The following is a 14,513-nucleotide window of genomic DNA, read 5'->3' on the forward strand; positions in this document are numbered from 1 at the left end:
GATATTTTTTATGTAACGTTATCAATTAATGATGTAGCAAAAATTTAAGATAATGTCTTACTTTTATTAGATAATTAGATAATGTTAATTTACTTTTATTAAATAGTTGAACTAAAAAAAAGGCCTACAAATGTGTTTTTATTTATCGTGTATCTATATAAATAATGTTACCTAATATTTTAAAAGTACAACTACAAAAAGATTGACAATTTTAACATTTTTGTGATTTTTTTTAATTAAAGTCATCATGAGCATCCAGCATAAGACCTAGAAAAAGAATGACCTTGCTAACATTTTTGTGCTTTTGATTTATGAGCCATTTCATTCATTGTTGCCTCGCTGCATTGGTCCCACCGAAAAGAGTGGACCCTCTTCTTGTTTCTTCTTGAGTTTTTGTCCATTGTGTTGTTGCAATCCCAATATAGATGACGAATAATATTAAGAATTATGAAAAAAATATTATGAAATATTTTTTATTTTTAAATTATATTATACATATAATAAAATATCATACTCTAATTAAAGAATAAAAATTTGGGAGCTTTTTTGATAAATTCATTTTCTAAGAGCTTTATTCCATCCAACTCATATTCTTTTTGACTATTTCATTAGGTCCAATTTGAGATAAGAAGACCAAAATACCCTTTTCATCTACTTATGTTCCATTTAGTTCACATTATTTTCTTATATTTCAATAAGTCATATGGGTGACATAATTACCAAAATACCCTTAATGTGAATGTTCACACCGTCAACGTAAATGTTCATATCGTCAATGTGTAGGGGCCCGGCCCATGTCGATCCTCGTGGGTGCCCGGAAAAATTTGAGTCAGGCCGGGCCGGCCCACAGGCCAAAAAAATAGGCCCGGCTCGGCCTGTTGATAATATGAATATTCACATTGACAAGTTAACATTCACATTGATAGGAGTGTAAAATTGGCCTGCGGCCCGAAACCAGCCCGCTGCCCGGGGAGGGCCCGGACCGGCCCGTTCACAATGTGAATATTCACATTGACATATTAACATTAACAATAACATTGACAAGAGTGTAAAATTGGCCCATGACCCGTGGGCAGCCCGAAGCCCGGGCCCGGGTCGGGGCGGGCCGGGCTGGGCCCTGCCCGGCCCGTTGACAATGTGAATATTCACATTGATATGTTAACATTCACATTGATAGGAGCGTAAAATTAGCCCGTGGCCTGTGGTCGGCCCGAAACCCGCCCGCGACTCGTGGGCTACCCTGGGCGGGCCCGGCCCGACCCGTTGATAATGTGAATATCACATTGACATGTTAACATTCACATTGATAAGAGTATAAAATTAGCCCGCATCCCGTGGCTGCTCGAAACTAGCCCACGGCCCGTGGACGGCCCGGGGTGGGCCCGGCCCGGCCTGTTGACAATGTGAATATTCACATTGACATGTTAACATTCACATTGATAAGAGTGTAAAATTGACTCGCGTCCCATGGGCGGCACGAAGCCCATGGGCGGCGCGGGGCGAGCCCGATCCGGCCCGTTGACAATGTGAATATTCACATTGACATATTAACATTCACATTGATAGGAGTGTAAAAATAGCCCGTGGCCCGTGGGCGGCCCAAAACCCGCCCGCTGCCCAGGCGGGCCCGGCCCGGCTCGTTGACAATGTGAATATTCACATTGACATATTAACATTAACATTGATAAGAGTGTAAAATTGGCCCGTGACCCGTGAGCAGCCCAAAGCCCGGCCTCGGGCCGGGGCGGGCCCGGCCCGTTGACAACGTGAATATTCACATTGACATATTAACATTCACATTGATAAGAGTGTAACATTAGCCTGTGCCCCGTGGCTGCCCGAAATACGCCCACGGCGGGCCCGGCCCGGCCTGTTGACAATGCGAATATTCACATTGACATGTTAACATTCACATTGATAAGAGTGTAAAATTGACTCGCGTCCCACGGGCGGCCTGAAGCCCGTGGGCGGCTCGGGTTTGGGTCCGGGCCTACCCCGGGCCGCGGGCGAGCTTCGGGCAGCGGACAAATTTTACACTCCTATCAATGTTAATGTTAACATGTCAATGTTAATATTCACATTGTCACGGGTCGGGCTAAGCCCGTCTCGGGCTGCGATCAGGCTTCGAGCCGCCCACGGGCTGCGGGCCAATTTTACACTCCTATCAATGTGAATGTTAACATGTCAATGTGAATATTCACATTGCCAACGAGCCGGGCCCGCCCCAGCCTGAGGTCAGGCTTCGGGCTGCACATGGGTCACGGGCCAATTGTACACACTTATCAATGTGAATGTTAACATGTCAATGCGAATATTCACATTATCAACAGGCCGGGCCGGGCCCGCCTCGGGCCACTCACGGGCCGTGGGCGAGTTTCGGGCAGCCACGGGGCGCGGGCTAATTTTACACTCCTATCAATGTGCATGTTAACATGTCAATATGAATATTCACATTGTCACGGGTCGGGCCAAGCCCGCCTCGGGCTGCGGTCGGGCTTCGGGCCGCCCACGGGCTGCCGGCCAATTTTACACTCTTATCAATGTGAATGTTAACATGTCAATGTGAATATTCACATTGTCAACAGGCCGAGTCGGGCCGGGCCGGGCCCGCTCCAGGCAGCGGGCGGGCTTTTGGCCGTCCATGGGCCGCGGGCCAATTTTATACTCTTATTAATGTGAATGTTAACATGTCAATGTGAATATTGACATTGTCAACAGGCCAGACTGGGCCCGCCCCGAGCCGCCCATGGGCCGCGGGCGAGTTTCGCGCCACCACGGGACGGGGGCCAATTTTACACTCCTATTAATGTGAATGTTAACATGTCAATGTGAATATTCACATTGTCAACAGCCCGGCCCTGCCTGTTGACAATGTGAATATTCACATTGACAACGGGCCGGGCCGGGCCGGGCCCTCCGCGGGTGGGCTTTTGGCCGCCCATGGGCCGTGGCCCAATTTTATACTCTTATCAATGTGAATGTTAACATGTCAATGTGAATATTCACATTGTCAATGGGCCAGACCGGACCCGCCCCGGGCCGCCCATGGGCCGCGAGTGAGTTTCGTGCCGTCACGGGACGGGGGCCAATTTTACACTCCTATTAATGTGAATGTTAACATGTCAATGTGAATATTCACATTGTCAACGGACCGGGTCGGGTCGGGCCCGCCCTAGGCTGCTGTCCAGTTTTAGACTCTTATCAATGTGAATGTTAACATGTCAATGTGAACATTCACATTGTCAACAGGCCGGGCGGGCCCGCCCACGGGCCGTGGGTGGGTTTTGGGCAGCCACGAGGCGCGGGCTAATTTTATACTCCTATCAATGTGAATGTTAACATGTCAATGTGAATATTCACATTGTCAACGGGCCGGGCCGGGCCCGCCCCGGGCCGCCGGCGGGCTTTTGGCCGCCCATGGGCCGCGGCCCAATTTTATGCTCTTATCAATGTGAATGTTAACATGTCAATGTGAATATTCACATTGTCGACGGGCTGGACCGGGACCGCCCCGGGCCGGCCATGGGTCGCTGGCAGGTTTCACGCCGCCACGGGACGGGGGTTAATTTTACACTTCTATTAATGTGAATGTTAATATGTCAATGTGAATATTCACATTGTCAACGGGTCGGGCCCGCCCCGGCTCGCGACCGGGTTTCGGGCCGCCCACGGGCCAATTTTACATTCCTACCAATATGAATTTTAAAATATGAATGTTCACATCATTAAATTGCTAATCGTTCAAAAAATATTTATAAGGGTATCAAAATTAAATATAAGGGCATAAGTATCCAAGAAAATAGTTTAAATTAAGAAAATGGACTTTATGGAATAAAACTATACATACATGGGACTAAATGGGTTAAAAAATTCCTTCATGGACTTCTTAGGTTAAAACACTTCTAAATTGGACTTATCAATAAAAATCTCTAAAAAAATTTTATAATATATTTCATGTTATTTTCCTAATATTATTCATAAATGGCCAACCCTGCGAGAACTTAACCACCAAAAATCAGTCAAGTGGAAAAAATTTCAAGAAATTACAAATAAATGAATCATTACGGATTGATTGATTTATTTATTTTTATTTTTTTGAGGGGGAGAAATTACTAGAGGAAATTTTTAAATGATTATTATAAAATTTTAAAAAAATTATAATTATAATTATTAATATTTATAATATTTACTATTTTTTTGTAAATAATTTTTTTGACTACCACTATAATTCTTTTAATTTTTTTTTAGCACAAGCCTAACACACATAAAAAAATTATTTTATTTGAAAAGAATTTTAATCGAATAGTGTAGCTTAGTGCATGAATAAGGGGTGTTTTAAAAAGATAGTTAAAAATTATTTTTTAACTTTTTTTAATTTTTTTATGAGAAGAGAAAGTGTATTAAAAACTGAAAAGTAACTTTTAATTCACTTCTCAAAATATGCCTAAGTTTTGATCACTTTAATTTTTCATTCCTTTTGCCAAATAGAACTAGATCGGTGCAAAAAGTGAACTTTTCACTCGGACAAACTCACCTACTTCTTGTATTTAAAGTGATTTCTGTATCCACCCCAATAATACTATTGTTCCATACCATTATGAAAAAAAATTCATTTGGTATTTGTTGATGCATATAAAATTGTGTTTATATAGGTGATGTTTGTTTAGTTTATGGTCATACAAGGATACACACTCCCAAAATGTATGTACCATATATAGATTATGGTATTATGACGTTGATTATCAAAAATGTCATAAATAAATTATTTTCAATCATAATTAAAAAAATAATATTGAGTCATAATCAAATACTATAAGGAATAACTAAATACTTTTTGGATCATAACTAAAATAATAATTATAATATTGATTAACATTACACTGTGTAAGAGGAGCTAATTTGAGCCCATTAAATTAATTAGGCCTAATAGTCCAAGGTTGGTGGGCCCGAATTTATCGCAAGTTCAAGATTGGTGGACCCGGATTTATTGCCATCAAACGGGCTGAATCGCTCTAAGCCTCGAAAGGATTCGGATTCACGAACTTAGAGACTTACTCGGGCCCGGACTCAAAAGGGTATTGAGCAAGCCTAGAGATCCGAGGCACTCGGACTCGAAAGGATTCGGATCCACGAACCTAGAGATCTGAAGCACTTGGTTTCAAACGGATTCAAACGCAATCTAAAAGTCGCTCCGTTAATGAGTCCCAAAACACTTGTGAGCTTGGAGCTTTCTAAGATCTACGCACCAGAACCATGGGCGTAATGGAGTTCGAACAAAGGACCTGATCCCGAGGATGGTGAGTGAAGATAAATTCACTCTTCGGTTAAACTAGCCTATACTCGGGTCGAGATGACACGATCTAAGGGGTCTCTAAGACTCGGCAATATTTGTGACAGGGCGTTCTCTTGAACTACCCCTGACCCTTATGTGGCAGGACGTCCTCTGGACTACCTCTGACCTTTCGGGATGATTGGGGATCATTGGTTAGGTGTAGCTAAGAAGAAGGGTTCACCGAGAGGTTGATCTCCTCTTCGGGGTTTTTTTTATCCTCGGAGAAGTCACCTCCTTGGACAAGGTAGTTAGAGAGAATATTCCCCATGTGCCTTACACATGGGCTCCATCCTACATCATGGGGTGCCTATAAATAACACCCACACATAGCTTTACAAGGGATGGATTTTGGAGAGAAAACTCTTGGGAAAGAACTAATTTCCCTTCTCCATTATCAACTTTCAGAGTGAAAGTGGGAGATCCATAGGAGAGCCTTGCCATTATTCTCTCTCTAACTATTTTGCTTTCTTCTTCACTCAATCTCTTATCTCCATCATCTCTTTACTTTTGTGTTCTTAGTTGAGACTATTGAAGAATCTAAGCCTCTCATCATCTTCTAGCGAATTCGAATTTTTCTTCAAAGATACAACTTTCCTGAACCCTTTCATACATTTGGCGACTCCGATGGGGAGACGGATTGGTTAATGGTTTCAATGAGATCTGGAACTCACACAACACCGACAAAAATGACAGATAATGAGACTCATCAACAAGGCTCTTCTAATGGTGGTGATACAAGGACTCAAGTTCAAGACTCACCTCTCATCCTTGAAGCCATTCAAGGACTCCAACACACTCAACAAGAGATTCTCACCAACCTTCAAAATCTCACCTACACCATGTTGGTGATGGGTTCGCATTTCGCACCACCGGCAACAAATGGAGGTCAAGTCAGTGCCAGCAAGCATCAACAACTTCATGGTAATGTTGGGAATGGTCAAAACCATCAAGATCCACCCCAAAATTCTCCCTGAAGTTGTACAAAATGGTGTGCAAAATCAAGTGCTAGGAGGAACAAGTCATGGCCAACCTACGGCCCATGGAGGGCAAAATCACGCACCTGGAGGATCTAGCCATGGTCCAATGGTGGTTGGAGGAGTTTCCGGCGCGATGAATGGTGTTCCAACTGCTATGGAAGTTCAAGGAAGGCCTACAGAAATTTCTCTACAAAATGGTGTTCTATCCATGCCTCATTTTGTTCCACCGATTGTAAATTCTACTCATGTACCAAGTGGGCCTCCTTTGGCTCCAACGCCAAGTTTAATAGTCCAACCCAGTATAGCCGTGGCGTGCAATGAACTTTATGGGACCCAATGCAATGTCCCATCACCAAATGGCATGTCCATAAGTACCGATGGCCAATATCATCATGGGTCTTCACTGATGATGAATTTCAACACCAGAGTGGCCAAGTTGCTCCTAGTTAAGTCTTGGGGCCCATAAGTCAAGTTCCGGGAATGCCACCATCAAACTTTTTCCCTCAACAGTTTCTCACTCTCACTAATGTGCAAGCCATGTTTGATCTCAAACGGGGCAAGAGGACTTTACCTTCTTTGCCTGATCTGGATGTCAAGCCGTCTTACCCTATCGAGATGTTGAGTTATCCATACCTGGAGGGGTACACGGTGCCGAAGTTCATCAAATTCAATGGCAAACAAGGAAATGCTCGAGAACATGTTGTTCGGTTCATCGAGACTTTGGGGATTCATGGAACAAATCATGTCCTCCTACTGAGAGAATTCTCCAAGTCCCTCACCGACCGAGCATATAGTTGGCACGTTAACTTGGCTCCAAACTCTGTTCGAAGTTGGGAGGAGATGGTCAAGAAATTCCACGCCAAATTCTTTTAAGCAGCTGAGAAGGTAACTGCACTCACCCTATGTAAGGAAAAGCAACGAGAGAGTGAAGACATTCTTGAATATGTGAAGAGGTTCCAAGACAAAGCCGTAGACTGTCATGAGGCTGTGGAGGAAAGCTACTTGGTCCAAATCTGTATTGAAAGGGCATTGAACGGGTACAAGATGTTTCTTGTTAATCACAAGCTACCCACCTTCTTGTCACTAATTGAAGCATCTCGGAACATCAACGTACCTCAATCTCAGGAGATCGGGTTCGAGACTAGTTATAAAACCAGCTTCAAAACATCTCGAGGACCTTTTGTCATTGTGGCTTCCGTGTCTTCTACCCGAAAGTCACAGAGGGAGGAATTTAGAGGTCAGAAGAGGAAAAACTGCGAAGATGACACTTTTTTTCCATGTAGTGTTGAGGAAGTGAAGGCCTTAGTTAAAGAATGGGTGGCAAATGGGGAATTGAAGTTGCCTCGTATCAAAGAGCTTTTGCCGAAGAAGGATCGCGAGGGCCCTAATTATTGTGTTTTCCACCGATCACTAGGACATCCTACAGAAAAGTGTCGGATGTTTAAGAAGATCTTCAGAAAGAAAGTCGATGCAGATGAGCTAGAGTTCAAAGAACAGGAGCCTCAGGATATCTTAGAAGACGTGGCTATGATGACGTATGACGGCCACAACCCGAGCAACTAGTGAAAGTTTTCTGAATGACCTTGCAACTCTAGAGGCAAATGTCAACATTCCGTAGAAGAAGTCTATCTATGTCATTTACAATTTATATTTACTGCATTGTCCAAGAAGTTCTATATTTCTTAAGTTATGAAGAAATTTATTTTCTCTATATTGTGTATCTTCATTGTGTTATGTTGCTTGAGACAGTTTTCAATTTTTGGTGCCCCTCAAAGAAGAAAGAGGAATAGTAGACTCGGTTACCAGCCTGAAGGGACTTTTCTTGACGCAGTAGAAGTGTACTCCCACTCGGAGAGGGACAACCTTTGCTTCCATTAGTTACTGAAATAGTGTGTGCTCTCATTTGGACCTCCGAAAAGCAGCCATTACTTTTATCAATGCAAGCTTCAAGAGTCTTTCTTGCTAAAGTAAAATGTGTGCTCCCATTTGAACTTCCGAAGAACAACCCTTACTTCCATCAGTGCAAGCTTCGAGGGTCTTTCTTGTTGAAGCAGAGTGTGTGCTCCCACTCGAACTTCCAAAGAACAGCCCTTACTTCCATCAGTGCAAGCTTCGAGGGTCTTTCTTGTTGAAGCAGAGTGTGTGTTCCCACTCGAACTTTCGAATAACAACCCTTACTTCTATCAGTGCAAGCTTCGAGGGTCTTTCTTGTTGAAGCAGAGTGTGTGTTCCCACTCGGACTTCTGAATAATAGCCCTTGCTTCCATCAATGCAAGCTTCGAGGGTCTTTCTTGCTGAAGTAGAGTGTGTGCTTCCACTCAAACTTCCGAAGAATAGCCCTTACTTCCATCAGTACGAGCTTTGAGGGATCTTTTTTGCCAAAGAAAAGAGTGTGTTTCCACCGGGACTTCCGAGGGATAGCCCTTGCTTCCATTTGAACTTTTAAGGAATAAACCTCATTTCCATTAGTGCGAGCTTCGAGGATCTCTTTTGTTAAAGTAGAGTGTGTGCTCCCACTCAGACTTTCAAAGAGCAAATCTCATTTCCATCAGTGCGAGCTTCGAGGATCTTTCTTTTTGAAGTAGAGTGTGTGCTCCCACTCAGACTTTCGAAGAACAGACCTCGCTTTCATTAGTGCGAGCCTCAAGGATCTTTTTTGCTAAAGTAGAGTGTGTTCTTCCACTCAAACTTTCAAAGAGTGTCAAGGATCTTTCTTACTGAAGTAGAGTGTGTTCTCCTACTCAGACTTTCGAAGAACAGCCCTCGAGGTGGCCTATCAGAAGGGATCTTCTTGCCAAAGTAGGGTGTGTGCTACTATTCAAACTCCTGAAGGATAGCCTTGCTTCCGTTTGGACTTCCGAGGGACAGCTCTTGCTCTCATTAGTGCGAGTCCGAAGAACAGCCCTTGCTTTCATCAATACAAGCTCCGAGGATCTTTCTTTTCAAAGTAGAGTGGGCTCCTACTCGAACTCCTGAGGGATAGCCTTTGCTTTCATTAGCTGCCGAAGTAGGTGTGCGCATCCACTCTAACTTCTGAGGGAGAGCCTTGTTTCCGCTCGAACTTCTGAGGAACAGCCTTGCTTCTACTCAGACTTCTAAGAGACAATCTTTACTTCTGTTGGTGCAAGCTTGGTAAACTCGGTTGCCTTCCAGAGGGATTTTTCTTGCCGAAGTAAGGTGTATGCTACTTTCAGACTCCTGAGGGACAGTTTTGCTCTCGTTCAGACTTCCAAAGGACAGCCCTTGCTCTCATTAGTGCAGGTTCTGAGGGTCCTGGGGTCGTGGATTTCGCATAAAAATTTATTTGCGTGAAATAGTAAAGCCAACAAACGAGACAAACAATATCGAGTTCAGATTATGATTCAAACATTACCGAAATAGAGGCGACATCAACAATAGTAATGATTTACTTAAGCTGCAACAATTTTATTCCTCTGAGCGAGTTCATGAAAATGCAACAATCAAGGTTTTGTCTCTCCGAGCCGGTTCCTCTCAAGCCGCTGTAAAGCTACAACAGTCACACAAAATTTTGGCATCAGCTATGTATTTCCCAAGCATCCACAAGATCAACAAAATGACAATCAATCATTTGACAACAAGATTTATATACAATACGAGGGCCTCATTTCCTTGGGTTTCATTGACAACAACAACATTTATTTTATTCGTCACATTCAAGCAAAGCTAGCAACAACACCAACAAGACTCAAAGGATTCAACTTAATACTCCATTTGTGTCAGATTTATCAATACAAGGTTAAGCTCCAAAACATGAATTTCAGGATTACATTTCACATGCAAATCAAGATTCAATAGAAGCTTCAGCTATCTCAAGTTCAAAATTGGTATACAACAATGTCCACAAATCTCAAAGGCCCAAATCAAATTTCTAGTAAGACACGGAAATTCAAATTTCGAAAAAACAAGAGCTTCTGAAGCGGGTTTTCACAAGAATTCATTCTCCGGGTATACAAGATTCAAGTGGGTCATTTTGCCTTGGATTACAGTATTCAATATTAAAGACCCAAGTTATACAAGGCTCTAACTTTGGACAGAGTAAGTTGAGTAACAAATTCCAGGCCCAAGATCTCAAACATTTTTTATTTGAATATTATATTTCTCAGTCATACCAATTTCAAGAATATCTCTTCCAAGTCAAGATTCATAGCCCAAAATTTCTTACAAAACAAGATTCATCAAGAGTGGTGGTTATCTCAAGATTAGGAGGTTAAATTTCAGTCCAAAAACTCATATATATATTTTTCCACAATCAGGGTAGCAAGACCCAAATTGTTTACATGTCCAAGAGCATAAACTTAAAATCCATCAGAAATGGAGAGTCAAGTTTCAAGGGTTCTAGAAATTTGTTCACAAAACCTGTAAAAAGCCGAAGAAAGAGGGTTTCAAGCATATACTCTCAAATCCAAAGCAATGAAGATAATGAAGTTTGTTGAATCAAGACCAAAACCCATCAAAATGAGGAATTCAAAAATGGGTTTCAACAAGTATTTACTCACAGATTTAGGGGCAGCAAAATGAGGAGCAGAGCTATCAATCAGAAACAGTGTAGGCCGAGAATGGCGGCACAAGCAGTGTGTAGTGGAAATGAAAGACAGGCCCCAAATCAGCGAAACCATTTGGCAAACCGACGCCGCGTTGAGTAGGCGACGTGGTCGGCATTGATTAATCACAGTTGAAACCAGTGTGTGTGCGAGAAAAACCGAAATATGTGTGGTCCAAGTTCTGAAAAGTATTGTTGGGACTACGCTAAGCAAGACCACACACGATGCGTTGAGTGGGCGACATGTGTAGGTGGTGCTGGACAGCCGAAGCCGAAGGCAAAGTTGTAGCAAAGAGAGGTCGGTAGCAGCTTGGGTCGCGACATCTGCAGCAGTCAAGGCTGGGACAGGTTGGCAATGCACTCAGAGTTGCAGTAGTTGGCACTCGGAATTGCAGCAGTCGGTAGTGAGCAAACCGCGAAGCAGAGCTCCTTGAAGAAGACGAAGTCTGAATCTGTCTTTGTTAGAGACAGGCCCCGTTTGGTAGAGCTGTGGGAAAGTGATTATAACTTACAACCTAATAACTTATAGTTTATAGCTGTGAACATAATCTGATTTTTTACTTATAAATTAAGCTTCTCATCCCCCACTCAAAGAATAAGTTGATTTTTGACTTACAAAAAGTTATAAGTTGTATTGTTAAGCTGAACTAAACACATCAAAATAGCTTAAATTAAGTTAAAAACTGAAATAAACTGAAAATAAGTCCTACCAAATAAGATCATAATGGGCTGAAAAAAGAGTTTGACAGAAAGAGAATAGGGCCAAGGTTTTTTTATCCTTTGTTTGGAGCAAAAAGTTTGGTTTTGATGGTCCCTCATATATTCTACAATGTACACATATATGGAAAGGGACAAGCATTTGATGGGTTCCCACCGTTCTATATGGAAGAAGAAGCTTGGTCTCTCTTTTTAGAGAGAGAAAATGTGCCTGCCAAATAGGTCTTGCCAAAAAAAGAAATATTAGGGTTTTTGTCCTTATCCTTAAAAGAAAAAAAATTTATACTATATATTACGTAAAAAGAGATTTTTAATCCCAAGTCTTGTGAGAGTTCTAATTTCTCAATCTAAATTTCTTGATTTTTTGATTTAAAAAAAAAAAAACCTTAACATTTATTAACTTCTCCCAAACCCCAAGTCTTATCACCATAATAATACTTTAATGCATTAAGAACAAACATAAAAAAAATTTCTTGAAAAGTCCAACACATATAATTATTATCAAAATATTAAACTTTAATATAATATAATAATAAAAAAAAGACATTTAATTTCTTGAAAAGTCTAACACATATGATTATTATCAAAATATTAAACTTTAATATAATATAAAAAAGGAAAAAAAAGGAGGCATTTAAAAAAAAAGACATTTAAAAAACGCAATTCACATATATAGATAACTAGCCTATCACCCGTGCTATGCACAAGATAATTATAGATATTTACATTTGTTTTAGATTTTTTTTAATATATAAATTATGTTTTTTAAGATTTTTTATAAAAATAATTTAACAATCTTATCACTAACAATAGTGTATGGAAGAAGTTGAAAAAGGTACTGCAGTAACTATACGCGGATTGTATCTATAATTATTTGTATGAGGGGATTTTAAATGTTGATCAGGGGATTTGATCAATAAATGCAGGCATGTAGAAAGACATGTGAATTGAAAAAAGTTAATAAATGCTAATCAAGAGATTTTGACCAAATCAATAAATGTTGAGATTTTTTTTTTAAAAAAAAAATTTTAAAAATTCAAATTGAGATATTGAAACTCTTACAGGTCTTGAGGGGTTAAAAATTTCATTTTACTTAATATATAGTATAGATATAAATAAATTATAAATATAATTCGGACATAACACGAGTGCTATGCTAGTATAATATAAAGGAAAAGTGAAAAAAGTTTGATTCTGATGGCTACAAATGTGCTAAGGCTAAGGCTATATATAGATAATGGGCCTTTAGATATTCTGGAGCATCTTTAATTTGAAATTCTTATAAGCTGTTAAAAAAAAAACAAAAGCTCAAGCCGATGCTTAAAAAAAAAAAAGTGCTTTATTTTAAATCAGTGGCCAAAAAATAAATAAATAAATAAATAAATAAATAAATTCTTATTTGTTACTTTTATCCGTAAATTACGGTGAGACATCAGTTTTATCCTTAGACTCTGTCAAGATAAAATATTCTCGAAGATGTAATGTGAAGCATGACTGACAAGGTAAAATTATGCATGTCCGAGAAAATTAAAATTTCTCATACACGCAAAGGGAAAATGTATGATGAGTTAATTTGAGCCCATTAAATTAATTAGGCCCGATAGTCCAGGATTGGTGGGCCCGAATTTATCGCAAGTTCAAGATTGGTGGACCCGGATTTATCGTCATCAAACGGGCTGAATCGCTCTAAGCCTCGAAAGGGTTCGGATCCACGAACTTAGAGACTTACTCGGGCCTGGACTCGAAAGGGTATTGAGCAAGCCTAGAAATCCAAGACACTCGGAGTCGAAAGGGTTCGGATCCATGAACCTAGAGATCCGAAGCACTTGGCTTCGAACGGATTTAGACGCAATCTAGAAGTCGCTCTATTAATGAATCCCAGAACACTTGCGGGCTCGGAGCTTTCCGGGATCTACGCACCAGAACCATGGGCGTAATAGAGTTCGAACAAAGGACCTGATCCTGAGAACAGTGAGTGGAGATAAATTCACTCTTCGATTAAACTAGCCTATACCCGGGTCGAGGTGGCACGATCTAGGGGGTCCCTGAGACTCGACAATATTTATGGCAAGGCGTTCTCTTGAACTACCCCTGACCTTTATGCGGCAGGATGTCCTCTGGGACTACCCCTGACCCTTTGGGATGATTAGGGATTATTGGTTAGGTGTGGCTAAGAAGAAGAGTTCGTCGAGAGGTTGATCTCCTCTTCGGGGTTTTTCTCATCCTCGGACAAGGTAATTATAGAGAATATTTCCCATGTGCTTTACACATTGGCTCCATCCTACATCATGAGGTGCCTATAAATAGCACCCACCCATAGTTTTACAATGGATGGATTTTGGAGAGAAAATTCTTGGGAAAGAACTAATTTCCCTTCTTCATTATCAACCTTGAGAGTGAAAGTGAGAGATCCATGGGAGAGTCTTGCCATTATTCTTTCTTTAACTATTTTCCCTTCTTCTTCACCCAATCTCTTATCTCCATCATCTCTTTACTTTTGTGTTCTTAGTTGAGATTATTAAAGAATCTAAGCATCTCATCATCTTCTAGAGAATTCGAATTTTTCTTCAAGGATACAACTTTCCTGAACCCTCTCATACACAATGAATCATAACTAACATTACAATGAGTCATAATCAAATCATAACTAAAATTACAATAAATTATAACCAAAATCTATTAACGTCATAACTAGAGGATATGATAGGTGCGTATTTAGAGCGTGTATTTAACAATTTTTTTTAGTTTGATAGATGGTGGGTTTGGATTAACAATTTAGTAGGTCCCACATAATCTAGGTTTGGTTGGCAAAAATCCACGGGGTCTTACACAATTCACATTTGGCAAAAATGACAAGGGATTGAGAATCTAAAATCTTGTTTGATTTCAGAAAATTGAGTTCACTTTTGGTTGGCAAAAATCCACG

The sequence above is a fragment of the Camellia sinensis genome, chromosome 10 (genome assembly GCF_055761805.1).
Source record: "Camellia sinensis isolate YWXY chromosome 10, ASM5576180v1, whole genome shotgun sequence".
Lineage (NCBI taxonomy): Eukaryota > Viridiplantae > Streptophyta > Magnoliopsida > Ericales > Theaceae > Camellia > Camellia sinensis.